The sequence below is a fragment of the Rhea americana genome, unplaced genomic scaffold (genome assembly GCF_003343005.1).
Source record: "Rhea americana isolate MKP2758 unplaced genomic scaffold, rheAme1 scaffold_6, whole genome shotgun sequence".
Taxonomy (NCBI): Eukaryota; Metazoa; Chordata; class Aves; order Rheiformes; family Rheidae; genus Rhea; species Rhea americana.
In genome coordinates this window covers 1,128,079-1,155,604 of record NW_028186756.1, presented here as the reverse complement: position 1 = coordinate 1,155,604, position 27,526 = coordinate 1,128,079, and the positions used below count along the sequence as shown (strand labels likewise).

Here is a 27,526-nt window from a genome sequence, read left to right as displayed (position 1 = left end):
CGAGAGCCGAGCGCCGGCGCGGCCGCTCGCCGGAGTGGCAGGGCGCGAGCCAATAGGAAGCGACGGCCGTTCCCCAGTGACCCCCAATCAGCAGGCGCCACTAGAGGAGAGGCGGGCTTCGCCGCGCCAAGCTGGGGAGGCGGGGCTTCAGCGGATCGGCAGCCCAGCGGACCAATGAAAGGCGGCAGCAGCTCGGGTTCTCCGCGCGACCTAGAGGGGTGTTTCCTGTGTTTCAGACGTGTATGTGTGGGGAAGGAGGCGGAGCTTTCACTGACTGGCGGGAGTGGTGAAGGGCCGGCGCATTGGCCAATCAGCGCCTCACACACAAAGGTACGGGAGGCGGAGGCGGGACACTGTGTGTATTTGGCGGCGCGAGTAAAACGGAAGGCGGGGTGCTTCCGAGGACTGACAAGCGGTTTAGCCAATCAGCGGCAGAGCTCCGAAGTCCCATCCGATTAGCGCTACCGGTTGACGTTGCCTACTTCCAACGGTTTTTTTGAAAGCAGCGCAGCCCGCCCCCCCCCCCCCCCCCCCCCCCCCGCCCTTCTCGCGGGCGGAGGGCGGCTCCGATAGGCCGGCCGAGCCGAGGGCGCGGGGCGCGCGGGGCGGTGGCGGGCGGGGGAGGGCGCGGGCGCGGGCGCGCGCCGCTGAGGAAGTAAACAACCCGTCAGCGCGCGAGCGACCGTTGGAGCCGAGTGCAAAGCCAACCGTCGCTCCTGCGTGGGGCTCCTGCGTGGGGCTGGCGCTAGGGCCGGAGGTCCGGCCCGTCGGCGGGCYCCAGGCAGCCCAGACCGGGGGCGTAAGGGTGGTAGCAGGCAGAAGAGCTGAGCCCACGCGTGACACATGTAGCACGCTGTATCTCCAGAGGGCCGGCGCCTCAGCTCCTTCGTCCCCACGCAGGTTCCCCCTCCCCCGCCAGCGGAGCAGGGAGCTCTCCYGCTCAACCCTGCTGGGTATGGGTCTGTGAACAACGCACCCTTCCAGCGCAGCAGTGACTCGTCCCCCAGCCCCAGCTCACACGAGCCCCAGAGAAGGCTCAGGGGCAGAACAAGCCTCTTGCTTATAACGATGTGCTGAGCGTACGCTCCGCTGCCCACAATGCGTATGGTGCTCTCCCTCGCTCCCTTTCCTCAGAGTGGCCGTCCCCAGGCCGCTTTCTGCCCCTTTTGCCCAGCAAGATGATACTTGGCAAGTCGTGCTCCAACCTAGTTCAGCCCACGGGTAGAGCTGAAGCGCTGCGATGGATCTCAGCAAAATCATTCCTCACCTCGAGAGCTTGCTGCCCTTAGAAATGACTTCAGAGCACTTTTGGTAAGGGAGTTGTGCTCGCCCCTTGGCATAGCGAGGTGGTTTAAAACTGGCCTCTCCTGTTTGTAACCAGGGTTGGTCCAGCGCTGCTGCTGTGCAAGGGAGTTGCAGTGGGGTGGGCAGCAACTCCTGATGTATTTTATCACTCTTCTGCTGACATTTTGATTGCATCCCACTCTTTCAATACTGGACTACACTCTTGTGATAAAGTCCAAATATTTTAGTGTAATCCTTGCTGCTTGGCACTATTTGTAAGGGTAGAAAAGTTTTGTGTTGCGTGTTCTGACATGAGACTATTTTTATTAAGGTGCAACACCCTATTATAAAATGCTTTTTACTTTTGATTCAGTACTGTATAATTTGACAGTTTTGTGATTTTGGGACTGTCCAGCGACCAGTCTGTCATGGTTTTGATGTGTTTAAGCATGTGATTTACTTCTGTGACATCTTGATAACAGTAAGTGATCTTCAGGCTGTGGTGTCCAGGCAGGCTGTTGACACAACCCATGAAGTTTAGACCAAAAATGAGGAGCAAGGTATTTCTACTGAAATCAGATTGTCAGTGGATATTTGTATGCCACAAAATACTCTCTTCCCCATCTAGAGTAAGTGTTGTATTGTTAAAATACAGAGTCAGAAGTTATCAGATACACAGATGTAATTCATAAACTGTACCATYGTTTAAAAGCTAATATCTGAGGGTATTCCCAGCCCTTTTCTGCCTCCATAGTGCTTTCTTCCTTTCTGAATGTATTCTTTCCTTTGACAACTCACTCAGTGCTCCAAATAGAGGCAGTTAGTTGGCACAGGAGATAACTCCATGAAGTTCACAGGAGCTAACCAGCAGCATTGAGACCCTGGCCACAAACTGAAATGACCAAGAGAAACAACTTTCCAAATTTCTTACATCGCGATGCAATATTATAGTACTTAACAGTGGAGATCAGTGTTGCCCACTGATGAAGTTACTGATATCTTCTTATTTTTTAAAAAAGCCCCCTCCTCCAAAGTTGCATTTAGTTGGAGTTAGGCATTTGTAAATATCAATCATTTAAGTGTAAAAATATTTTTTTCCATAATACAGCTGCAAAGATCATTTCCTAGCCAGTAATTTCGACCGTTTGTCTCTATACTAGCTGTCCTTTCTCTGTCACTCAAAGTACTTGGTTTTGCTTTCAAAGTATTTCCTTGTCTGTGTCAGCCTCACCTATGATTCGTTACTGAGATGTCAACTGTCAGCAATTCATGATACCAAATTCCACCACCCACTTGTTAAATTTTTGGACAAATATCTCTGTGTTTCTCTCATTCTGCCTCTCAGATTTGGGAAAAGAACACCCCATAAACATCACAGATACTTTTTTGAAGTCTCGAAAAATTAATAGTTATTTAGAAGTTGGCAGCCAAATCTTATACATGTATGTTATTTCATCCTTTCTTGGTACTTCTCCATTCTCTTTCTGTCCAATGATCACGTAAACAGYGATGCTTTTTGTTCAGTGTTTTTACAGCGTCTAACACAATATGTCCTTGTCCATGATTATAGCTTCTAAGTGTTATGGCAATACAGTGAATAAATTGTAACTACAGAAATGCAATTATTCCTTTAACAAGTACTCTAAACGGAAGGAAATTGCGACTAAGATTAGTTTTAAAAGAAATTCAAACGTGTCAGTGTGAAAATGCACAACTAAACACCCAAATAACGTTGATTCTGCCCTGCAATGGTATCCTGTAATAAGCTATACAATTATGATTGCTGCATTAGATTGTTGATTGCTGCTGGTAGAATTAAACTGGTTTTTGAAAATGAATTCCTTTTATTTTTTGTTACTTTCTACCTAGTAGTTCAGTTGGGTGGGATTCAGATTGCTATGGGTGTTTCCATATATTGCTTGGATTTCTTTCTATACTTGAAAATTTAAGGCAATCTTAAAGTTTTTAGTATATTTAGTATATTATTTAGTATAGTAAATAATATTTAGAATATTTAGTATATTTAGTGTATTATTTAGTATATTTTAGTATATTTTTAGTATATTTAGTATATTTAGTATATTAGTATTAATATACTAATATTTAGTATATTAGTATATTAAAGTTAGTTTTAATATTTTAGTATATATTAAAATTTATATTTATAAATATAAATATATTTACATATTTTAATGTATTTACGTTTAAATATATTAAAATTTTAAAACAGTAGAACAAGATAAACTTCACTGTGGCTGATTGCTGAAGGATGCATGTGGGAAGGAGAAAGGAAACAATTTAAAAAAAAGGGCTTGCGTTTTCTGTTTAGGGTTTTTTTAGTCATCAACTTCTCTGGACTTGTTTGACAGTAACTATAAATAAGCTTTTTCTGGTTGTAAAAGGAAATATATCAGTATTTTCTGATCTTTTTAGTATTTTTTTTATTATTACATTGCACTTGCAATTTTTTAGCTAGGGAGTTGAGAAAATAATATATGCATAATTCAGTCATCTTGAAATTTTTTGGGAGGCAAATATGATCCAAAGCACAAGTAGTTGCAGACAACAGAGTTAGTAGAAATAGATTTTTCTGGAGGGCCTGTCTGGCTTAAAAGGAGTACTTAGCCTTTCTGAAAACTTAGATTTTTCATATTTTTTATGTGACTATTGGGAAATACTTAACAAAACTGCAAATTAATGCTTAATTTGTATATAGTTTCCCAACTTTCATTGATAGGAAGAATAACTAATTTGTTTAATCTCTCTTCAAATAGATGTTGCTTGGAGTTCTTGACAGATATTGAATCAAAATTGAATTTCTGTATTGATGTTTTATTATTTTGGTAGATTATATAGAATATATAAGAATATCTGCCAGTATACGATACCCTTGCATTTCTGAAATAATTTTCTGCATATAGAACATAGCTTTAGTTTACTCTGTGAAGTCAGCACCCCACTTTTTTATGAAGTCATTTTTGTATTCTTCAGTTTTACTTACAGGAATCAACCTAGCCTCAGCAGAAAATGCTTCCTTAACTGTAGTTCCGTTGTCTTCCAGCAAACATAAAGGGAAATCAAGATCCCCTGTTCGTGTCTCTTCACCAGACTAGAAGAACCTGTAGTTCTTAGAGCTGCAGGTATGTTTGCTTTGTGTTTCAGTTATTTGCTTGTTCTCTCCTACGAAGTGCCTGTGTAAGGCAGGCACTGTAAAAGACCAGAAGTTTGAAATCACAGTTGCTTTCATTATAGTTTCCACGAGAGGTTATAATGTTTATAATATTCAGTGATTAAGAGATTGCTGGTTTTATTACTGAGCCAAATGTGGAACGATATATGCCACCTGCCACAGAAGTATTGAGAGACAAATAATGAGTTCCTGTAGGTGTCTGTGAAATTCCACAAAGAGCAGTACTATTAGTGCAGTTAAGATGTAGAGGGGTAAGTGCTTTTGGACACAATGTTGCATGATTTATTGTTCCCTTATCATCAGCCTATATTCTGCCCATCCTAAGTTGCACCTGCAAGGGTAATAACCTGAAAAAACATGAAAAAGAAATCAGTTTTGTTGAGTAGTACAATATAGTCCCAGCTTGGTCTTATGCATAGATAATTCATTAAAGGGAAAGGAATTCCAGATACCTGTCTATATAAACTTAGAGTAAAAATATCCCAGAAGTATTTTTTAGCACATTGTAACAATAGATTTGGAGTGAAACCTAGGCTTCATCATTTTTTACTTTCGTTGTGTTACATTGTTCTACCATGTGCAGATTAGTTTACATTTCTAACATTTTAAGAAATATCTTAACTTTGTGGAGAAATTAATATAATTCTTCTTGCAAATGTATTTTTATGGCCTAAACTCTTTTCTTAAAAGTCTCATTTTCTTATTGCACCTCCAAAGTAGCCTAGTCTCATTAACTCCTTGACAGTCCTATTCTTAGTATGGACATACTATAATTTTTATATGAGATTAAGTTAGCTCAAAAAATCTAATGGAGTGAATTTTTTATGTTAATCGATTATCACTGGGTTATTCTACAAACAGGGAAACTTCGCCATTCGTTGTATGTCACTTGAGTGAGAAAATGGAATGACTATTTAAACAAGATTTAGATAAATTCAGTAAGATCTAGAGGACAAAAATGTAGGAGTAAGGCTCTAAACTGAAATAGATTAAATAAAAAAAAAAAAAAAACATCCCTTTCTCAAAAGAATGATTTTGGGGGTAAAATCTAGCAATGACTGAGAAGCTTAGGTATTACCTACTATGGTATCAAGGGTTATGTAGAAATCTTTGTAAAAGGCAACCTCAGAGTTTCCTTTACCCCCATGAAAAAGTATAATCCATCGTGTGACAAGAGTCCCCCAAATGTGCATTTTCCAGACAGCCCCATGAACTCATATTTCTCTCATCCAGCCCTTCCTTCCTGTTTTGAAATAATATACCTGAGCCTTCACAGCATTTATTATGAGGCATATTTATGAAAATACATAGATTGGAATTTAAGATTTTTAGTCACAAAGATTAAAGGCAGACCTATTAAGACAGTTACTCAATTTAATTTAGAAGGAGCTGCGGGTGCTCAGCACCTCTCTGATAATGAAGATCTAGTTGTTTACTTGTTCCATTATAGTCCTTTCACCATCTATCTAATCCTATCGCATAATTGTCTACAGAAAATACTCAGATGCTTGGTTTCTTTACTGTTTTGTATAATTGGGGATAGTGTCACCATGCAGTGAAAAGAACCACAGACTGCTGTTTTTCAAAGGCATATACTCAAATTTGCAAAACATTTTCTCATTGGATCAGGAATGAATAGTAAGATTATGCTGCTTATTTGTTTCCCTATTTATGGATAGTTGTTCTTTACTTTGGGTTATATAATGATGATAACTTTGGGTTATATAGTGATGGTAACATTGAAATTATGTGAAAGTATTATGCAGCTGGTTTAGTGAAAGAAGCATGAATGTATCCTTCCTTTGTGAAATACAGCTTTTACCTATATGTCAAGGTTAGTAAGATATAGAAAGTTAAACAACCAAACTTTTATCTATAAATTTCATAGATTGTCATTAGAGAATATCTGGGTAGAACAGAAACTGAAGATATCCATTTATGTAACTGGAAATAAAAAGTGGTTAGTAAATTTAATTTTTCAAGTATTAATGCTGATGAGCAGACAGGATTGTTTTGGTAAAAGCAGAACATCTTTTCCCCAAACTGACTGCAAATGAACCTTTTCCTTTTCCTTCTTTGCTAGTACATTAGATCTATTGAAAATATATTATATATATATATTTATAAAAATTAGCCAGTACATCCTTAATTCTTTCTTTTTAAAAATGATTCAGTAGAAGTTAAAGTAAATGCCATACAGACTGTTTATAAATAAGAATTTTCAGCATTTTGCTGGGTGATACAGCCTCTCCAATTATTTCCATTCTTGCCTGTAAAAATGCCTTAAGTTAAAAAAAAAAATTATTTGCTTCTCGATTTCATTTTTTTTGACTTGAGAAATTACAAGTAATTTGTGTATTCCTTTCCTGAGAATGGGAGGTTACTTTAGCAGTAAAAGTAGAAAATAGAAATTTGAAAGGTACCTTTGAATGTCTGATTTTACTTTCCTTTTCTGATGACAGCTTCATTCCTGGAGTATCAATACTTGAATCCCAGTGGGAATCAGATTGTTTTTAACCTGAATTTCTCCAGCAATATCTGTCTCAGGGAATAAGTGTGAATGTGGTTGTCTCAACAACAACCGCGCTTAATGAATTGACTGTTCTATTGGCAGTTTTATGTTGTGTCACTTTCATTTAGCTTCTATACCTTCCTTTATTCTTATTGACACAAATTGTCCTTCTTGGTATAAAAGAAAAATAATTATATCTGATTTATGTAGCATAGTTATATCRAATTTTGAATCTAGCCATGGTCATCAAAATAATACTCTGAAAATAGTTCTTGTGGGAAATCCAAACTATATCTGAATTATCATTCTTCATTATGTAAAAGCATATTTTGTAAATGTTTTTAAACTACAGAATTAGGAAAAAGTTGGAATGCATATTTTTAAATTGATTAGCTTTATATTTAGGTTTCTTCTATCTTATGTTTTGTAAGACTATGGAATARAATCAGATTTTCTTAGAATTGTATTTTTTATGATGGAGCAACAGAGGTCCAATTGAACTTAAGAAAAGTGCTAATCAGAAGAGAAAAGGGCATCTAACTCAAGGGAAATATTTTTTAAAAGGAATCTCGGCATAAAGAATCCTATTCCATAAATAAGTTGTTAATCCTACCTGTTCTTTTCCCCTTCATCTGTGTCTGAGCTCTCTGTTGAAAAAGTTGGGCTGATGTTTTTGCTGTAGAGTACCTTTGACTGACAGCTCAGAAATGCCTCGGCTTGTCATATAGAGGCAGCATAATCCACTTTTAAGGATACTGGTCCTTCTATCAGATAGAAGTACTACTTTAACTTTACTATTTTTACTGCTGTTTAACAAACGTGGCAAAATTCTGCAGTAGAGCTACTGACAGCTTAGTGTAAAATGTTTCAGTCTTCCTTTAGAYGATAATCTTTAGTAACTGCAGCAGTTAGTCCATTGAAAAAGCAGAGTGAAAGCTGCTTTTCTCCTCACATTATGGAGTTATTTTTACGTATCTGCAGGAAAGGATGGTTGTGTTTTTGCATGTTTCTCTTATTTACATACTATTATCTAAATACAGGTAGCCCCTGCAAGATAGCAAAGCAGTATTTTGTGTCTCTTTACTCTCTTGAACAGGGAATGATGCAGTCTGTAGCAAATGGCACCTTACTCCAGAAGATACGTCTTTCTTTTTAAAGCATGTRCTTCCATGCCGTCCATGCACAAGAGGTAAACTAATTCTATACAGCTTAGATAGAATAGTCTACAAATTGAAGCATAGGCTGAACCCAAGAACAGAGAGGCTCCTGTGTGCCTCTGTTCTACAAAGGGAGAGTCTACATTAGTATTTTAGTTAAGTTTAAGAGTGCACTTTTGAAGAGAATCTCTCAGTTGTCCCTGATAACCACACTTCAGTTGCATTGCAGAACAGTCATGGAACATGCAAACTGAATTCCTTTTAGATTATCTGAACAAAAAGGTGCATGTCAGGAGCACAGTTATGATGCATCTACATTAGTGTTTTAGTTTGGATTAGAAGTGAACTTTAGAAATTAATTACTCATTTATCCCTGCTTACCTTGCTTTGATTCGGCATGTGCAACCGTTTGGTTGAAATCAACCCAAAATTTGTGGTACGAGAGAACATCTAATATATTGCACGCTAGTGAGTTTATGGAATCAGCCTAGAACTACTACGAAATAAAYTGCGAAATGCACACAGTGTGGACATCAAATCTTCAACGCCAATTCTTTTGCCCTCCATATCTACTCTACTGTTCTATACTTACTGCTAATGTGGACATAGCCCTAATGCACTCCAGCCGCTAATGAGCAGTCAGTCAGTGGGACCAACTTAAAGTTAGTCTAAAGTAAAACCAGGGATATGCCTATAGCATGGACTTTTTGTCCTCAACACGGTATCTTTTGGCGTTGTACTGTACACTTGATAGTGTRGATAGATAGCCATAGAACACTCCAGGCCAACAGGTAGGCTCAAAGGGAAAAGTAAGGAGTAAATCAGGCAAATAAAGTTTTTGTTTTGTCTTTTCTATAATGCATTGGAAAAAAAAAAAAAAAAAGCTCTGTTGTGGGAAATCTGAAACTTAGCTCTGTGATTTTCCCATGTAAGAGTAACATAAACATTTAATTTTTCTGTGAATTGGATTATCTTTAGTGAATCCAAATCTACAGATTATCATATGGGATGGGTAGCTCAAAAACAGTTCTGTCAAAGGAATTTTTATGAAATCATCTAACAATGTAGAAATTATTGCTGATTTTTACTGGATACTACTGGATTTCAGGGATGATACAAGAAGTATTTGAAAAATACAGGTGAAGACAGTCAAATCAAGCAGTTAAAATACTGCTTCAATTTGTAGACTTCGGAGATGCTTCAGAAAGTAACCTAGAGCTTCAAATAAGAGTACGTTATGCCAGTAGGATACCTAGATTATCGCAGTAAAGTACCTGCAATAGGTGTTATCCACTATAATAGAATTGATAGAAAGATTCCCAGTATAGATAAGTGTTTGATCTTACACAGGAGAACCCAGTCTGGTTGAGCCAGAAGGAACTTTACCTGAAGTGGGAGCATGATAAAAGCACTTATGCTTCAGATTAAGTGCCCAATAACGCTCAGCACTGTCTTCTCATATAGCATACATTAAGCTCTGTACACTTTTGTGRTAATTTGCTAGATTTTTAAGTTACTTCATGATATTTTCAATATTTTTCTTTAAATGGGTTGAGGTGTCAGAAATTACTGTGTCGTTTAGAATTAGACTGTTTTTCTATCACGGCCTGCATCTAAATGATAGTTAAGATGTACTTATAGTCCTTGATTACAAAGGCAATTATTTGTTATGCTTAGCATGAATGATTTAGAAAGCTTAGCAATGTTTTCAATAGTTAGGGGATTCTGGAACAGTAGAACAAAGACACATTGTGGTGCAGTTAAAAAGGGATGTTTTCAATCTCTCTACTTGCCATAAAGAAACATTTTTACAAGTGCAACCCTTTACAGTGTAAATTAGATTGATTATGATCTTCCTCTAACATGGATTTAAATGTTAGTTGTTAACAATATCATAAATTATTGCCAATTTCCATCCATAATAAATTATGATGCTGTTTCAAAATAAATTGTTGATTTTTAGCAGATGATCTCCCCCTGAGTATCTTTAAAGGGTAAAATAACAAATCTGCTAAAATGATCATTCATAGTGTTGTTGCRTATTAACAGTCTTTACTGGTGCATGTTTGATTCCAGGATGATACAGGATGTCTGTAAACTTTTGTTAATAAATATCTCAACTTTTCACGTGGATGATGATATATACCATCTTAAATGTGTAGCAGGACAATATAGACATTTTAGAAAACACATATTAAGTATGTTTTTTACTGTTTAAAGTCATTAGCAGTGGGTGATTGTTCCTTTGTTAATATAAAATATATTAATCTTATTTAATTACTGCTAAAGGAGGTAATAGTGAATAGAAAATTCCCCTAACAAACTTAGTGTTTTTGATCTCCTTGGCACATTTCAAAATTTAGAATAAGCTGGAAGCTTTGCTTGTAGTTCCAAGTATGGGACAAGATTTAGCCTCACCACTTCAGAAGGAGCTCAAAAAGAAATTATGACTCAGAGACAGTCCTCTGAATCATATTTCCCGTGAGCTGTAGCATTGCACAAGTGGGGAGTATGCTATCGGCCCATTGCCAGATGAAGTATATTCCCTCCGTCATGTCCAGTCAGCCCTTGCTGACGGAGAAGGGAGCAATATGATGATTATAGTTCTGATCCAATTTACCCCAACTTCTTCACTTGTTCATGAAAGGAAATATTAGCTCTTTGAGGCTTTCATGTTAATGTAGTGCCAATAACACAACCTTAAGAATGGTGTGATGACGCAGTAGAATGCAAGAATGCCTTAAAACTTCCATACAGAACTTTGTTACCATGTTGTTAAGTATGTATTGCTGCTCATTCATAGATGGGACACTGCACTAGTCTGAAACTAGTGCTTGTTCCCTGGGCGCTCACTTTTTATCCCAACTAAGGAAGAAGCAAACCCGTGGCAGTGAGGGAATTTGTCAGTGACACCARCATGGGTTGCAAAGTACTGTTTGAGTTTGATTCCAGGCAGATCTGGCAAGACTAACAATCACTAAGTAAAATATGATTAAATGAAGCTGAGTTCTTGGTAATTATTTTCAAAAAATGAGCTGTACTCACATACCAGTTAACAAAAATAAATATTTTCTTTTGTTAAATTTAATAATTTAATAGAATGACCAAGTAATCCATTCTGCTACTTGAACTCCGCAATGCCTTTAAACAAAATTCAGTCAACAGATTTTACATCTGGRCACTGATTTACCTGTAAGTAATTGAGGTTAAAGCATTCATTTGTTAGTATTAGATCAGGCAGAATGCAGTTGCAAAGGTCCATTGTTCCTAGTGGTTAAAGAGGTTAACAGTATTTGTAACCTGCTCAGAATCAAGCATTTAGAATTATATTAGTGAAGGAGAAAAATCTGAAGTAGATGAGAAAACTTATCTTGAAATCATTCATTTTGATGTTGAACGTTTATATTTTTTACATTTATAGTGAAGTTTTTGGAAAATTTTACCTGGATTTTATATATAAGGGACAGATTGTGTACCTATCAATGCATGAGGAAATACCAATATTGTGAGTTTAGCCTGCAGGACTGCTTGGGTAAGAAGCTACTCACAACATGAATGTAGATTGTGCAATCTAATTCTAAGCATGTAGCTTGAAATTCAATCTTACGTGATCTTTACACCTACTTTTGTTCTTCAGAAAGAACTTTCACAGATTCACTAATCATTTTCACAAAAACTGAAAATTGTTATAGAACCAGACTGAATGATAATGAAACTGAAAGAAATACGTTGCAATAATTTGAAACAACAGAAGATTGTCACTGAGTATTTGCTCTGTCTCCAGTAATTCTGTTGTCAGGGCCGTTCTGTTGTTATTGTTAATCCTCTGTGCTTGTTAAGCTTTACTTCCAGTCACTTTGTGGAAAATGAAGAACAGAGTGAGTAATAAATAATCATAAGGGTAATTATCAAAATTATTATGTGCCTATGTTTTTAAGAGCCTGTCATCCTGAAAGATATAACCTTATGGTACAGAAGATAAAACTGTTAAACCTGATCTATACTGTCTCTATGACTGGCATACTATGTGGCCAGTGAACAAGTGTCAGTCTACTTCATCATATTATTTAYAGTTTTACCAAGTTCTGAGAAAAGGTATTGCCTATATTGAATTTCAGATAATTGTGAYGTTGTTACTATAGTTTGTTTTATATTATACTTCTTTTAATACATCAACACAGATTAACTCAACCCTTCTTTGTAGTGGTGTATCCTGGAGGATAGAATAATTTTCCTGTATACCCACAACCTGATTTTTTTTTATTGAACAATTTTGAGTGCAAGTGGCAGAGAGGAAAAAGTATCTGTAAATAYGTTATACCGATGCAAAAGCAGTAACTTAATGCCTTTCAGGGTTCCCCTTACTACTGTGCTTTCAGTAATGGGAGGTACTTCTTTAATATTGTGAAGTTGACAGTTTGGGGAGGGGGGTGTGTGTGTATTTGTACAGTATGCAGCGTAATGACCCTTACCACAATAAAAAAATAAAAAAGAATACAGAGGCAGCAGATTTCTGAATTATCTGATATATTTCATCCTAGATCAGAACAGACTTAGCTCTGTTTTTTCACAAAGGCACTTGATGTATTTGGGAAAAAAGTTCCCAAGGAGGAACAAAGAGTACCAGGTATGCATTTATATTTCCGCTTTTCATAGCAATGTATTTCTCATYGCCAGGCAGTTAATAAAAGAATAGTACTCAGATTTCAAAATCTTGACGTTCATTCTGCTGTTGCATCTTATATCAGATTCTAAAGTTTTCACGTTCTAAGTTTCAGTCATCTGTGAATCTTACAAAGTGAATTTGGCATTGGATGCTAATCCCTTCTGCATAAAAGCATTGTATGATATAATGAAACTGTGTTTCATACAGTGTCTTACAAATAAATTATATCCCAAATAAGCTGATAGAATTCATGACTTGGGATAACATTGTAAACATTGTGATATAATAAGTAACTAAAGCGCTTATGTTTTTGTTTGTGATTTGGAGGTATAGTTACAGAACGACATTGAGGATATACATGTAAAGGACACAAATGTATTTAAAGAATGAACAAGAAGTGCTAACAGATAAATATGTGGATAGGAATGAACATAGGGATATTAAGTGCCCATTTTTAGTTTCATAATAAGTAAAGTAGCTATTAGTTGTTAAATAARCCAGAATATAAACAAATGGCAGATAACTATGCAGAAGTAGTATTTGTTGTGAGGCATTCATACAGTGATTAGGCACTTGATATGCATTAGCCATAATACTTTCCCTAGAAAGTGAATAATAAAAATAAATAGCCGTAATCTTTCTCTAGAAAATAATTTAATGACATAGATATTTTAGCTTGAATCAAGATATAAGCATTTGCTTGTTCTTTAACAYGCTATGAATGGAAGGCATACTAAAGCCTATTTTGCAAAGACCTAGTAAAACAGCAAAATATGTCAGACGATCTGAGGAAAAGGAAGAAAAAGGAGAAGATTATGAAAAGATAACTCACATACTTTTAAAAGAGGGGAGCAAATTCAAGCCTCATATAAGTAGAAATAATTCAAAATGGCCTTTAAGAGAGCAACAGTAATTTGTCATAATTGTCAAGTGAACTGGGATCATCTTCCTCTCTTCTCCTTTTCCTGGAGTCCACTACTTTTAGCTTTCAGGTTATTTTTATATGTTTCCGTATGAACCCTCATAAAAATGTTAATACAGCTGTGTGATTCAGAGAAATACGAGTTTCTTCCAAGATGTCTTTTGTGTTTTTGTGGTTTTTGGTTTTTTCTCCTAAAGGAGTCAGGRTGATATGGTTCTTTAGACAGGCCATTTGGGTTGTTTTTTTTTCAGCTGAGTTTAAAGAGTTATTCTGTAGATGTAAACTTATCTGTACAATAGCAATATATTTCATTTTCACACTCCATGTCGCAAAGACACCTTCTGAGCTTTGACGTATGATGCAAATGGTGTAAAGTGTATTTAGATGATTTACACTATGCAGATTAAATAATATTTTACCCTGTCAACTCCAGTCATCAGAAMTTCAACAATATGGGGTTCACACACACATATATATTCATACAGACACRTATCTGTATGTATGTATAAATATATATGTACATCCAGTTAAAGAAAAGATATAGCCCAGACAATCAATAAAAAACAGATCAGTACAAGTGCATCACTTGTTTAGAATCATGGTAAACTTAAAATAGCTTCTTAAAATCAAGTAAACAAATTGGCCTAATTTTGTAAACCTAGTTCTCAGTTTTGCCAAAATCTTCTTATACCACAGTTTAAAAAGCAAAAGAAATATTTCCAGWGGCTGAAAGTACAATAAAACCCCAAACCATTTAGTGTCTAAATATATAATTCCTGAAACAACTAATGCATTAAGAGCACAGCTAACTTAATTGTTGTAATATTCTCAGAGTGTATTAAGATGAGAGTGTTAACCCTTTAACAAGTTACTCTTTGTATATGGAAAGATACAAAAAGACGTTCATATTGTTATYATTTCCCTTGTTCTAAAACCCAGTAGTTCTTTGGGGATATCGGATAAGATAGGCCTATTTATTTATTTATTTGGATATGTTGAGACTGCTTTTCTTTCAGAAATTTGCACTAAAGTTACCTGCACTATTTGAAGATGTACCAAGGTTCTCTGTGTTCAACAATTTGAAGTTGACTCAGAGCAGCTCCATGCAAAAAACAAAGTGACTAATCTCTTTGTAGAACTGAGCCCTTGCAACTTCACTCTGAGTCATCATGACAACTCAGAGTACCTAGACTTAATGCAGAAGTAAACAGATTTAAACAAAACACGCAGTTTCAAAACAAACAGATTGCTTCTGGTGTTTTTGTCAGAATGACCTTGATAACACTATATAACATCAAAGTGTTGCTRATATACAAGGTGGTTTTAACTTGAAATCTCTAGAACGCTATCAAAGTTGAATCTAAGAAATTAAGGGAAAATGGGGAAATAAAAATGAAAATAAGGCAAAAATATTCTTTTACTCATTTAAAAACAGAGTGGAAAAAAATAATCAGTAAGATTGGAACTGAAAGAATAAAACTGTTGGAATTAGGATGTGGAGGGCAGAGTTGTGGGAGATCTTTAATGGCTTACCTTCCCTAAACATATTCTAGMCACCCTTATTAGTCCTTCGTATTCATAACAGTCAAATCACTAAACTCAACAATACTAGCAATCATCATTGTATATAATAATAATATATAGTAATAACTTCATTCAGCAAATCCCTCTCTCTGTTTGGTCCTCTGTCTGTATGCTGACATCTAAATGGTAAATGTTAGTACAAGTTGAGCTGGAATCTTCTAAAATGACTGGTTGTTTCTGCTGGCTCAAAGCTATAGAAGCAGATGTTGCTTTCAATGGCACTAGTGTAAATTTGTAAAGTAGGTCTGAAGTTAATGATCAACAAGTGAAATACTGCTCTTGATTTGCTCTTGTGTAAGTAAAAGTAGTAGTTGGCCCTATATATTTATTTCAAGATTGTAAAATACAGCCATTTGAAATCTTTACTAGGATAGGTCTGGGCATGTCTGTGCAGACAGACCCAGCTTTTTATGCCTGTTGTAGTCCAAGATAGCCAGTCACAGTCTAGCTCTGACTCAAAAGCTGTACAATTGCTTTCATGGTGTGCTGTCCTGGAGCTAATAAACCCGGTGTGGTATCAAGAACCCGTAAGGTATGTCAGYAGGATGGTGTATGCAGACTGAGAAGCACAGCCATTCAACAAGACTTACTAGCCTCTGCAGTGTTTTGGACCAAAATTGATTACCTAACTTAATTGATGGCTTAACGTGCCAGTAGAGTGAGTTCAGATCTGCCAGCAAACATCTACTCAGGATATTTGCATGCAAGACATCTTCACTAGGGAACAAATATTCCAAAACAGAAAAGAAACTTAGTATAGAACTTACAAACATAAATTATGGCTAAATTATTTAGATAAATAATTTAGTCATTAGATAGTCAGTGGWAATATTGAGTACATTGAGGTAGTAATTTGAATTACTACAGATACACTACTCACACCTCTGTCATTAAGGTATGTATATGTGGGTATATTAAAAAGGTCGTTATAGAGAAATTATTTGGTGTCTCATTTTATAGTAATAGTGAAAAAAAGTAAATAAATCTAACAGAACTCCAGAAGTGAGCAATGCTGAATGTCTAGTTCTTTGAGTCATAAAATTAGCAAGAGGTAACATGTTAATCACTTTAACATTAAGAAAGCTAATAAGCATGTTAGTGTAAATGTTTTTGTGCTTGAGGTGGGATCATGTAAGATCTCAGGAACTAAGCAGAGTTGGGCCTCGTCTGTACTTGAATGGGAGATGTGTGAGAAAAACTTACCATATTACAAGAAAAGATGTCAGTGGTTTAATAGGTTTCATCACTATAGCTGAGTCAGTACTGAAGGAATACCTGTTATGGTGTTAAGGAAGAATGCTACTGTTAGAATTGGATGCCAGATTGATTCAGTGGTTAGGATTAAATTTGGATCCACAGGCTGGGGCATTTAGGAAAGAATTTTGCCTTGAACTTACATCAGTATCCTGATGACTACAAAGGAAAACATGTGCAAAGTTTGACGATTTGCCTGGCATATATATGCCAAATATATATATGTACTTTGATACAGTATTAAAGTAATATAAATATATTTAGTTATTATTTGCTTAGTACCTTTTTTGTCTTTAGCATCAATCAGTAGGATGTGGTCATAGTTAAAGTTTGTCTTRTTTTTCTATAATTCCCTTATTTTTTTACTTGTAGAAAAAGTAAGAGGGAAAGTTGAAAGGCAAATAACTTCTTTTAAGTAAAAGTTTCTTGTATCAGAGATACAGTAGAAATATAAAATGGTAAATAAATAAGTGGTAATTCATATGAACTGGAAATTGTGAATTGTGGAAAACTGATAAGGGAAGATAAAGATGAAAGGACAAAATCCTTTAGTGGCAGGTYTAATGAAAGTCTGATGACATTTGGACAGAATGCATCTCAAAATGTTTGAAGTTTGTTAGTAGATAGGGATGGTGAAATAGTTAATAATAATACAAGAAAGACAGGYCTTATCATAAATATCTGACATTTCTCATTGAGGAGTTTTTTGTGCTGTCCTATGGTCAGCTGTTTCACTTTACTTTTCAGAGACTGTAGATATTGTAGTAAAGGTCACTYACTTTCAGAATTGCAGTATTTCTGAAATAAAAATTGCTTCAAGTCTAAGAATTAAAGTCTGATGTAAAACTCATCTATGTGGATAGATAGATTTCAGAACTATACTGTAGTCCAGAAATCACTATTATTTCTATTAGATTTAATTTGATTTTTATTTTCTTCCAAAGGTTCTTTGAAATCCAGAAAATTTAATTTCTATTGATGATGGTCTTTCTCATTGAGCTATCAACCTAATCGTTCAAACAAAAAAGGCAGACACAAAGTTGAGATCATAAGTATCTTCAAATAATACTGAGATTACTGAAAATAAAAAAGAAAGYATATTTCTGAAATTTCAGAAAACAAAAACTACATTTACATTTGTCCAACTCAGATCAGTTCCTAAATTGCTGTTTATTTTGCTCCTATTTGATTAAGTCAGAAACCATTTATTTCTGTCAGGCCAATAACTATTTCTAGTTGAGAAATGTGTCCTGTACTGTTTTGTCACATTTCTGCATCTTGAACTACCATTCTCTTCCTAGCAAATCAAGGCAGATTCCTGGAGGAAGAGGTGATCGTTAATACTTCTTTAGGGATAATACTATTTGCATTGCCTACATATTGTTTGCTATTTCATTTACTGTATTTTCTGTTAATGTGAATAATGTAAAAGACTGTATGTCATTCAGTGAAGAATTAACCATTTCTGGAATTGTTAATTTTTTCACCTTTGTAGCTGTTAGTGGAATAATGAAAACATTTATTTTTCAATTACTGCTAGAGCAAATGCCTTATTATGGATCCAGAAGATATTTTGTCATCCCAGTCTTTCTTGATCTAAAAAGCACWACCCTCAGAGGAATCCCAGCTTTTAATTACACAGTTTTCAAAATGTCTGTGATTTAGCAAAGCCACTACTCGGTATATTGACCRCATGTTTACAGACCAATGTTACACTCCTTAGCAGACAAAAAAAAAAAAAAAACTTATAATGTCTGTGCCATGAAGGTCTAGAGGTTRGTTTGTTTGTGTGTCCCCAAAAGATTTAAATATGATTAATGAAGTTAATAGCATCATTATTAACCGTAAATCTGAAGGTTTTTAAAATAGAACAGTTTTGGTGTTTTATAATACCTTTTGTGGGTACTATAACAAGTATATCAACATCAGGTATAATTTCCTGACTCTTTGAGGTGCTTTCTGGAAAGATAGTGAATTATAACATTTAGAATGGGTGATTGGATTTAATTCGTACTTGAATCACTTAATCTATTTTTGCCTCTGTTTACTGATGTGGAAAAAGGGAAACAATGTTTTAAGAGAGATTTGTTAAGTTTCTGATCTCCTAAAATGAAGGAAGTTGCTATAAAGTAGAAGAAATGTTACTTTGACTGATTGGACTTTATTGTAGGAAATCTTTTTTCTTCTATTTTGTGGAAGATTATTTTTTTAAATGAATACCAGATAATATTCTACACCATCATCATGTCATCATGGTATTGTTAAAATAATTATGTGTTGGATTAATGAATGAATACAGATAGCAAAGGAAATTGTTGAAGGCTACTTAAATTTGCATGGGCAAAGCTAGAATATGTGTTTAACTATATCTGCTCTCTTAAGGGTCTTTAATAGGCTCTTARGTGAGACAATTTCATATTTCCTGAKAAAATCTGTGCACTTCTAAAGTGTGATCGGTTTCATGTATTTTAGATAAAGCAACATAAATGGGTTTCAGCACATCAGTGCACTAAGATGAGCATCAGAAAAAGGTAGCAATATGAACTTAGGTCTCTAGTGTCATGTACAATTTGAGAATAGGCTGATGCTACAACTAAGTCCATGCAAACACACTCCAGAGGCTGAGCAATATCTGGTATTTGACTTCCTCCGTGAGTGAAGAAACTCTTACGTGCTGTACATGATAGCAGTTCATTTATATCCCTTAGAAGGAATCAGAGCTGAGGTTGTATACAACACATGAAAGAAAAAACTTCTTTTAAATAAGTATTATGTTTCTTTAGTAATCGTGCTTGATCATTTGTCTGATTGTAGATTAAAATATGCATTTTACCTATCCATGCAGTTAAAATACTACTCTTCCTGCATCCACAATACATTATGAAAATATTTCCTTTAGAGATGCTAGTGACCAACTGAACTGACATTGAGTGGCACAAGTGCTGCTATTTTGGGAGTTTGTGCAGCCCAGAAGGGGAGGTTAGGGTGGAATAATATGCTTGATCATATTAGTTAATTTTTATTATGCAAGCTATAGAAAGAGAACCCTATACTAGTAAGTTATAGTTTTAAAAGCAAAAAAGGGAGGCAAAAGTGTTATTTCATTACAAAAAAATTGCATCAGAGGATATCAGATGCGTGTCAGAGTATGGGTGTGCTTCATTCCCCTTTCCCTACAACAAATTCTGCTCTTAGWTAGTTCATGAATTTAGAGCAGCTTCACCAAAATCAGTAAGACTGCTTAGTAAACACAAAAGAGGTTTTATGCTTTATATTTATACTAAATACCTATCTATATATAAAATACATATAAATATATATGTATATCRATCATTTGATGTGCCCCTTCATGCAAATATAATAATGTGTGCTTTTTCTCAGTTCTTTGCTCACATTCCTGAAGTGATTTATTGATTAATGTTAYTGAAATATTTCTGAATATTAAGTTTCAGAAATTGCTACAAGTTAGAACATCAAAGCTGTGAAAACTGGTAGTGTCTGAAGCAAAAATGCAGATACAAATTTTTTTCAGAACAAAAGGACAACAAGTAACAAACTGTAATGCCTGCCCCATTGAATCTCTAACAAGGACCGTATTTTTCAAGAACATCTTCTAAAAACATTTAGACCTATGGATGTGTACACACAATCTGAAGCTGTATAAATTTGCATGCAAAAATTAGTGCATTTTATTTGCATAGATGTGGATACATTTTCTGACTTACTTTTAAATATGTAGAGTGCTAAAATATTTTATCATGATCTGTCAGTACACAACTGAAATRTTTGTGCATATATAGCAGTCAATACATGAAAAATATTAACATGAAATTTGTGAAAATAACACTTTTAAGAGGACTCAGGTATTTAGAATTATAAAAAGGAAAGACTAGAATTTTTTAAAAGTGCTCTTCATTTTTGTGCAATGCCATGTGTTTAGGATTTCATTTTCAGGGGATACAGGATGCTAGAGCCTGCCTGTACAAGCAGAAGCAAGTAAGAATGCTAAAAGTTTAGTAAATTTATCTACATTTTAGTGCAGTTAATAGAGCTATTTTTTTGGACTGCCAGAAGAGGCAAGAATTTGGCCCTTTCACAATGTTTTTAATGACAGAGAGACTACTCTTGTGCAAAGTACTTGACCAAAAGATGGTACAATGTACTGTTGAGTCAACACAACTGTTCTGGCTTGTTTTTTAAATATTTGCAAGGAGTTCACAGATGATGAGCTTACACTCAAGAAGCAGATTCTAGAGATTTATTGTTTAAGAGAATCCTTAGCTTTTGACTCACACACAAGATCAAAGTTTTAAAAGAATGACAGAGGGACACTGAGTTCATGATTCAATATTTTGGTTTGTATGAAACCAACAGTAATCATGGCACAACAGTAGTGCACTTCAGATATTCGCTGCATTCTGTGATGATGTAAAAGGAATCAGAGCTTGTAAGAGTAACTAAATCTACAAACACAATTCATTTCTTGTAAAAATGAGTCCCTTTGTAAAGAAATAGATTAACTGAAAACTAGACTTTTATATCAAGTCAGCTCTTGTGCAGTAATACATTTATCTGCATGTGGTGCATTTCTGCTACCTGTATAGCATACAGATAAATCTATAAGAAACATACTCCAAAGAGCAGGAGTCTGAAGGAGGGAAGATATCAACAGCTATTAAGGGTTCTATTGCTGGATGCTCTTGGATAGTGCTGAGCAAGTATTCAGCTAAATCTGAACACAGTCAGGTAGGTCCATACTTTTTAACTTCTTCCAATAGCAGAGTGTTTGAATTACCTACAGCCCAGCTGCCAATCCAGTGACAGAAGTTTGGTATAGGGCCACATTTGRATTCTTCACAGGTTATACATGACTCAAGAACTATTGATTGGTAATAATGCCTTTAAAATGTATGCCTACATTGCTGATGGCTGTAATGGATTAGAGCAAAAGACAAATTGTTGTTGTTGTTAATATTGATACTTTTAGGGGSAAGATCCTGCCCTGCAGTTTGCAAGTTAAAGAACTGAAATGCTGAAATAGAGGTTGTTTCGGTGTCTGTACAGGCTTGATAGCAGATGCCTTGCACAAAACTGGCTGTACTGGTCATTMCCCATATGCCAGTGGGTGATGCTGAGTGAGGAGTTCTAGTGGAGTTGATTCGTTGGTCACAACATGGTGTGATCTGGGTATAGTCTTGGTTTGGTAAAGGCAATTGAATAAGTTGTTGTCATTTCAAAGCGGATGAAGAATATTCCTTTTCTTGGTCAATGTAACTGTAACTGGGTTACACTGTAACCCAGATCAGGGGAAAAACTCTTAAATGCAGTATTTTGTAACAATTTTCTATAAATTTTCTGTAAATTGAAGTCATGCAACTACTAATTAAAGTTACTAATGCTCTATGAAAGTAAACCTTATATAACATACTTTGAAAAAGTGGTTAATATTATTTTCTGTCCATATAGATGMTGTATGGATGTACTTTATTGGAAGTTTTTCTGCCATCCATAATCACATAAAAATCTAGCATTTGATTTGCTAGAACGAATGTAAATAGTAACTAAGACTGTTAATCAAGATTCTTTGATTCTAGTTTTCTTTTAGATACTGTGCAAGTATGGATGAGCCTAATATTGAGAGTGGATGCATGCCTGTCATTAGGGAGTTGCTGTAAAGTTATTGAGATCATGGCATTTACACCTTACGAAATTAACTTAATTCATGTAGTTAGCTCAAACATGATAGTAAGATCAGTCCCTCCAAATTCTTGAAATACAAAATATTTATTACCAATTACGTTTTCATCAGTCCATCAACCGTATCAGAACACTGTTGGCCTAATACTAAATTGAATAAGTAATTTATTTGGTAGAAACAAGTGATGCTTTGAAGACTATTTATCCTGCATTCAGTCATTGTAATGAAAAAATTGATATACGGGATGTCTATCATATAGTAAATATAAAACGTACAAATCTACTCTAAGGGGAAACTAGACTTTCATTTTTGCAAGAAGAGAATAAAAGTCGCTAGTTTCAATAATACACTATTGCCACTCTTCCATCCTGTTGGGCTGTAATGACTATTCCCCTTTTACGTAATTTAGATGTGTCATTTATCGTATTACAGATGCAAAGAGTGATTATAATGAAAACCTATAGGCTAAATTCAGTTAGGGGTTTAATTGCATTTTAAGAGACTATTTTTTATAATTCTGTAAAGAGCACTGTTTTAGATTAAGAAAATGTTACGTATGTTTCTTGAACTACTTGGTTCTCTTTTACTTTGCTGGCATGTATCTTTGCTTGCTGCTGAACTGTCAGCACTAGATGTTTTCAGTTTTGAAAAGGAAAATAATCTATGGATTTATTCCCAATGGATTCAAATCACAAAGAAAGAATGAAAGAAATGATCCTGATAGCTTTTATCGTCTTGCCTATCTATTCTAGAAAGGGAAAATAGTATTTATCTATGAAATCATTTTATTTCCAGAGTACAGGAGTCCATCCTTTATGTTTTCTTTTACTTCCATGTCAATTAAACTGCAATAGTAGGACAAAATAAAGTCAGTCTTATGATTTCTGAGGCCTAATATTTATTGAGTAATCAGTCACAGTTCTTTGTTTTATATCAGCTATGATTCAGGGTTTTATGATCTCCCATCTAAATATTAGCCACATTTGGTAATGTTTAGTTTCCAGGATGATATATGATTGGATGCTTTCGTTTTATGTGTATAGACTACCAGGAGGGAAAAAGGACATGCACCTGATAATACTAGATTGACAATTTTGCTTACAATATGATTTTGTTTGTATTACTATGTACTGAATAGAACATCTGTTCACAGAATAAAGTAGTTATGAATTCCAGAAGGAGAATGTCTCTGTGGCTAGAATGCTTAGGAGCAATGCTTTAATGAAGTTACTACACATCTGGGTGAATAATACTCGTATCTATACTGTACTGGAATACTTCATAAGACAAACAATGATTCATTGTGTTGTAATACACCTTTTCTTAAATAGGGTGATTCATATTAATATTTCCTTGTGGGAAGACACCGTGTTTTTATTTATTGTCAAAGCTAGACTTAGTGTGCATTAGAAAGATGATTTGAGAAGTTAGAATGGCTGTTATGCTTGCCATGCTTGGTCTGTGAGTAAGTGGAAGGTCTCAAGATACATACACGGTACTATGCAGTGCAGAGCTAGGCCAGGTCCTGGAAGTGGTACAGCTGCATTAGCTGAGTACTCTGCTCAGGTTTATTAGGTCAGAATCCTTTGCAAAATAGCTGTACAGCTACTTTGTTCAACATTATGCTGTGTAAAAATGCTCTAAAACCTCCACTCCAAGTATAGCATAGGTGGTGGCAGATATTTCTGCAGTGCCCTACATTGTCCTGTGGGCAAATCTTAAGTTTCAAAAATCTTGATTAAGTACTAATGTGTTATTATTAGATTGAAACTCATGATAGCTCCTTTTAATCTGCCCAGCATTCCTGAATTATTTTGATGATGAGTGACTTGACACATCTTCAGCAAGGGTAGATGAAATTGCCTAACATTGAATTCTCTGACACCCCAACTAGACTGAGCTAGTCAATTTTGGCATTGAGCTAACCCTTTAAAACACGCTTGAACATTTCTGTGCTATATTTTAGTCCACAAGCCTAGAAATACCCTGTCCATCTGACACTGCTTGGATTTTATTAAGAGTTATACATGACAACTGAGCAAAACAGAGAAATAAAAGATAGAGAAAATATACTAATTATGTTATGCATGTTCACTTTAAACTTTCTCTAAGATTTTTTTGTTGAATTCTCTTATGCTAAGTGACTTCCTGCACTCAGTCTTCAACAGGTCAAGTTACTTTCTTTTTTTGGAATTTCTCTAAGCAGCAACCTACTATTCAAGTGCGCACTGGTAACTTTTGAAAGACGCCGGTTGCTAACTGATGTGCTATTAGTTCTAGCTAAATGCCTGAAAGTCTATCTTAGAAATCTATCTTTGCGATATGCAAAGGAAATAATGTGTCTTGTTCCCCTCTTAGGGTATGAACAATCCCCAATTGTATCAAAACCTGTACCAGACAAATTAGTAGGAACTACTTTAAGAATGGAGTAAGTGGGCACATAGTAAGTATTGTATATACGGGAAGCATCAAACCAACTTTAGTCACAAATCTATTGGAATCTTTAAAGAAGTCACTCAACAAGTGAATAGGAAAAATCCCATTATGCAGTATACTTCTATTTCCAAAAACCATTCAAAAATTCACTCCACCAAAGGCTCCCATAGAATGTAAGCTGTCAGAGGCTAAGAGGGAAGATCCTCACTTGCGCACGTATAAGGGGCTAAAGGATAGCAGCAGAATCAGTGATCAGTTTTCACAGTGGGTTCTGTAGCCATAATARCATGTAGCTCAGTACTGGCTAGCCAATGATTATTTATTCAGTGTTTTGGGTAGGTTTTGTGTGTGTGTGAAAGACAAGGCCTTTCTGAGATTATGGTTTCTTGGATTGGGAGGGAGTAGACTAGAATTTGGAAAAGCAGCACTACTCAAATTTTCCATTCTTAGATGGAATTCACATTCACAGGGGAATACTGCCTCAAATTGATGCAGTAGTAGAATTTTAAGTGAATGTATGTAGAGAATTTCATTGATACTATTTTCTCCTTGTCTCTCATGTTTCATGTTTGTGAAACACCTGAGGTCAGGCCAGCATAATAGGAGATTCAAATACTCAGCACAGAAAAGCAACCAAGAATCAAATTTTAGCCTCACTATGAATGTGATTTAATAGTATTTTTGAACATGACCGTAATATTTAGCTTCTGGATGGAATCAGTGTACCTGACCGTTTCTTCACAGAAACAGGACAAAGAATTGCAAGTATAATAGGATGAAAATTGTATCTTCTTTTAGATTTATTTGTACTGCTATGATAAGAAGTTCAATAAATAGCATTTAGTATAATTTCAGAAGAATACAAACTAATACTTTTTTAAATGGTACTGAAGACCACAAGAAAACCATATCATTTTATCATATTTAAGACTAACATTCCATTAAAAATAGCTGATGCGGGTTTCCATTGCTGTTTCCAAAATAGAAATAATGATCAAATATTAATTGATTTGGGATCCCTCTTCCCTAGTAGGAGAAATTTTGACAATAAATAAATTACTAAATTTACTGCAAGGATTCAGAAAAAGACTCTAGTTTCATTTTAATACTTGGTTGCCTCAGGGCTTCAGAAAATATATCAAAATAGAGGAGATAATCTATGAAGATATGGAAATTGGTAAGCAGCCAGCTCCAGTACTTACATAAGTGGGTGCAAATAAACAAACAAAATAAGCAGTCAATGGCAAGGCAGCTTGTGCTGGTGCCACACAACTAGACTACAGAAGCATGACATAAACAAGAATTTTTAAAAATCAAAAAAGCTGTCTGGCTGAACTGTTGATGTTCTTTCTCCTGTATTTCTCCACAGTTTTTCAGAATCRAGCTATTCATTAATATAAAAACAATAGTATATATGATCATGCATGGTTGAAGTTTCATTGATACACTTCTAGCACTATTTTCTACTGAATGGCTTGCTGAGACTGCTCTTTTGCCGTTTCAAAAGTCTATTTAGGAAGCAAAWTGTTCTGACATTAAATTTGATTTTGATTTACAGAACCTTTTCGTTTGTACTTGGGTTATACTCGTAATTGTGTAAACTGATCTAGTCCTCCTGACTGATTTTGAGGAGTCCACTTTCTTTGGTATAAACACAACAGATCTTGGGAAAGGAATCTAGATAGCTGKAAGCCTGCTAGATATGAATAAGTAGTACCCTGTGTATTTTGACATATTCCCCTCTAAAACATAATATTTAACATAATGATAGGAATATTGATGGATTACGTTCTGAAATATTTTAGTAATTTTTCATCTTCTGCTTTGTGGTTTTGCAATCATACTTTTTGATATTAAGAAGTAATGATTTTTGTGGGTCTTCGGCTTACATGTTATTCTACTGATTCATACTTAGCCATTCTCACTACTTAAAGTATTGATTTTGTTTGTCTAATCTGAAAGCTAARTTTATAGTAGCTTTTCAACTGATCTGAAAAGAAACAGAAGTGTTTTGCCAAACTTGGTTCAAGTGTTTTCAATTACATTACTAAACCAAATAGTTTATATTTAGTTTATAACTCAGTTAAAACTGAGTTATTTCCTCCTGTACAAGAACTTACATCACAGAACAAACAATACAGCACTAATTTACAGACAAAATACTATACTTACCATTAACATACTATACTTTCCAGTTAATATATATGTAGAAGAGGGGAAAACCCACAACAACAGGAAGAAAGAAATCCTTCAAATGTTTTACCAAATTGTGATTTCTACAGATCATTTTTTAAAAATGCCAAGTGAAGTTCCTGCAGTTGTTGTTGCCACATATTTCATTCATTCCAGTACTACAGATGGAGTTAAGTTTTCTTTAGAAGCAGGGCAATGTAGGATTCGGTTTTTATTTGTTCTCATCCTAAAGCTAGATGTGCACTCATTAAAAATAGTTCAAATGATTTAATATATGACCATTCTTTTCAGACTCCAGCCAGCTATTCAGTGTGGCAGCATGACTGCATGTTGGGAGAGGGTAATGTCAGATGGGGGAAGAGGGAATTACRTGATTTCCCTTTAACATATCTGCATTGTAAACAGAGCTTGGTTCTGCATACTGATTTCAGCAGGCAGCCACTGACATTTTCAATCTCTTTCTTTTATGTCACATTAGTGGAAAGTGACCTGTTGTGTTTGTGGAAGCTCTGGAATCCCGCAGGAGAAGGATCACTCAGCACTGTGGCAATCTGCCAAGTACAACTTGTTCTGAAACACAGTGGCTCTGAGAAGTTGCATTATCAACTGAAACACAATGTCAGCTTAGCA

The 27,526-nt window shown here is 35.5% G+C and overlaps 1 long non-coding RNA gene across 2 annotated transcripts; it reads left to right on the top strand.

Moving 5' to 3' along the window:
- Positions 1 to 6: 6 nt before the first annotated feature.
- LOC146587322 (uncharacterized) lies at positions 7 to 27,526 on the top strand. Of its 2 annotated transcripts, none has more exons than XR_014897663.1 (4): positions 7 to 330; positions 4,346 to 4,424; positions 8,083 to 8,175; positions 27,375 to 27,526. It is a non-coding gene; the product is annotated as an uncharacterized LOC146587322 (long non-coding RNA). The 2 variants fall into 2 exon arrangements; XR_014897664.1 differs by lacking the exon at positions 7 to 330 and adding an exon at positions 1,166 to 1,311.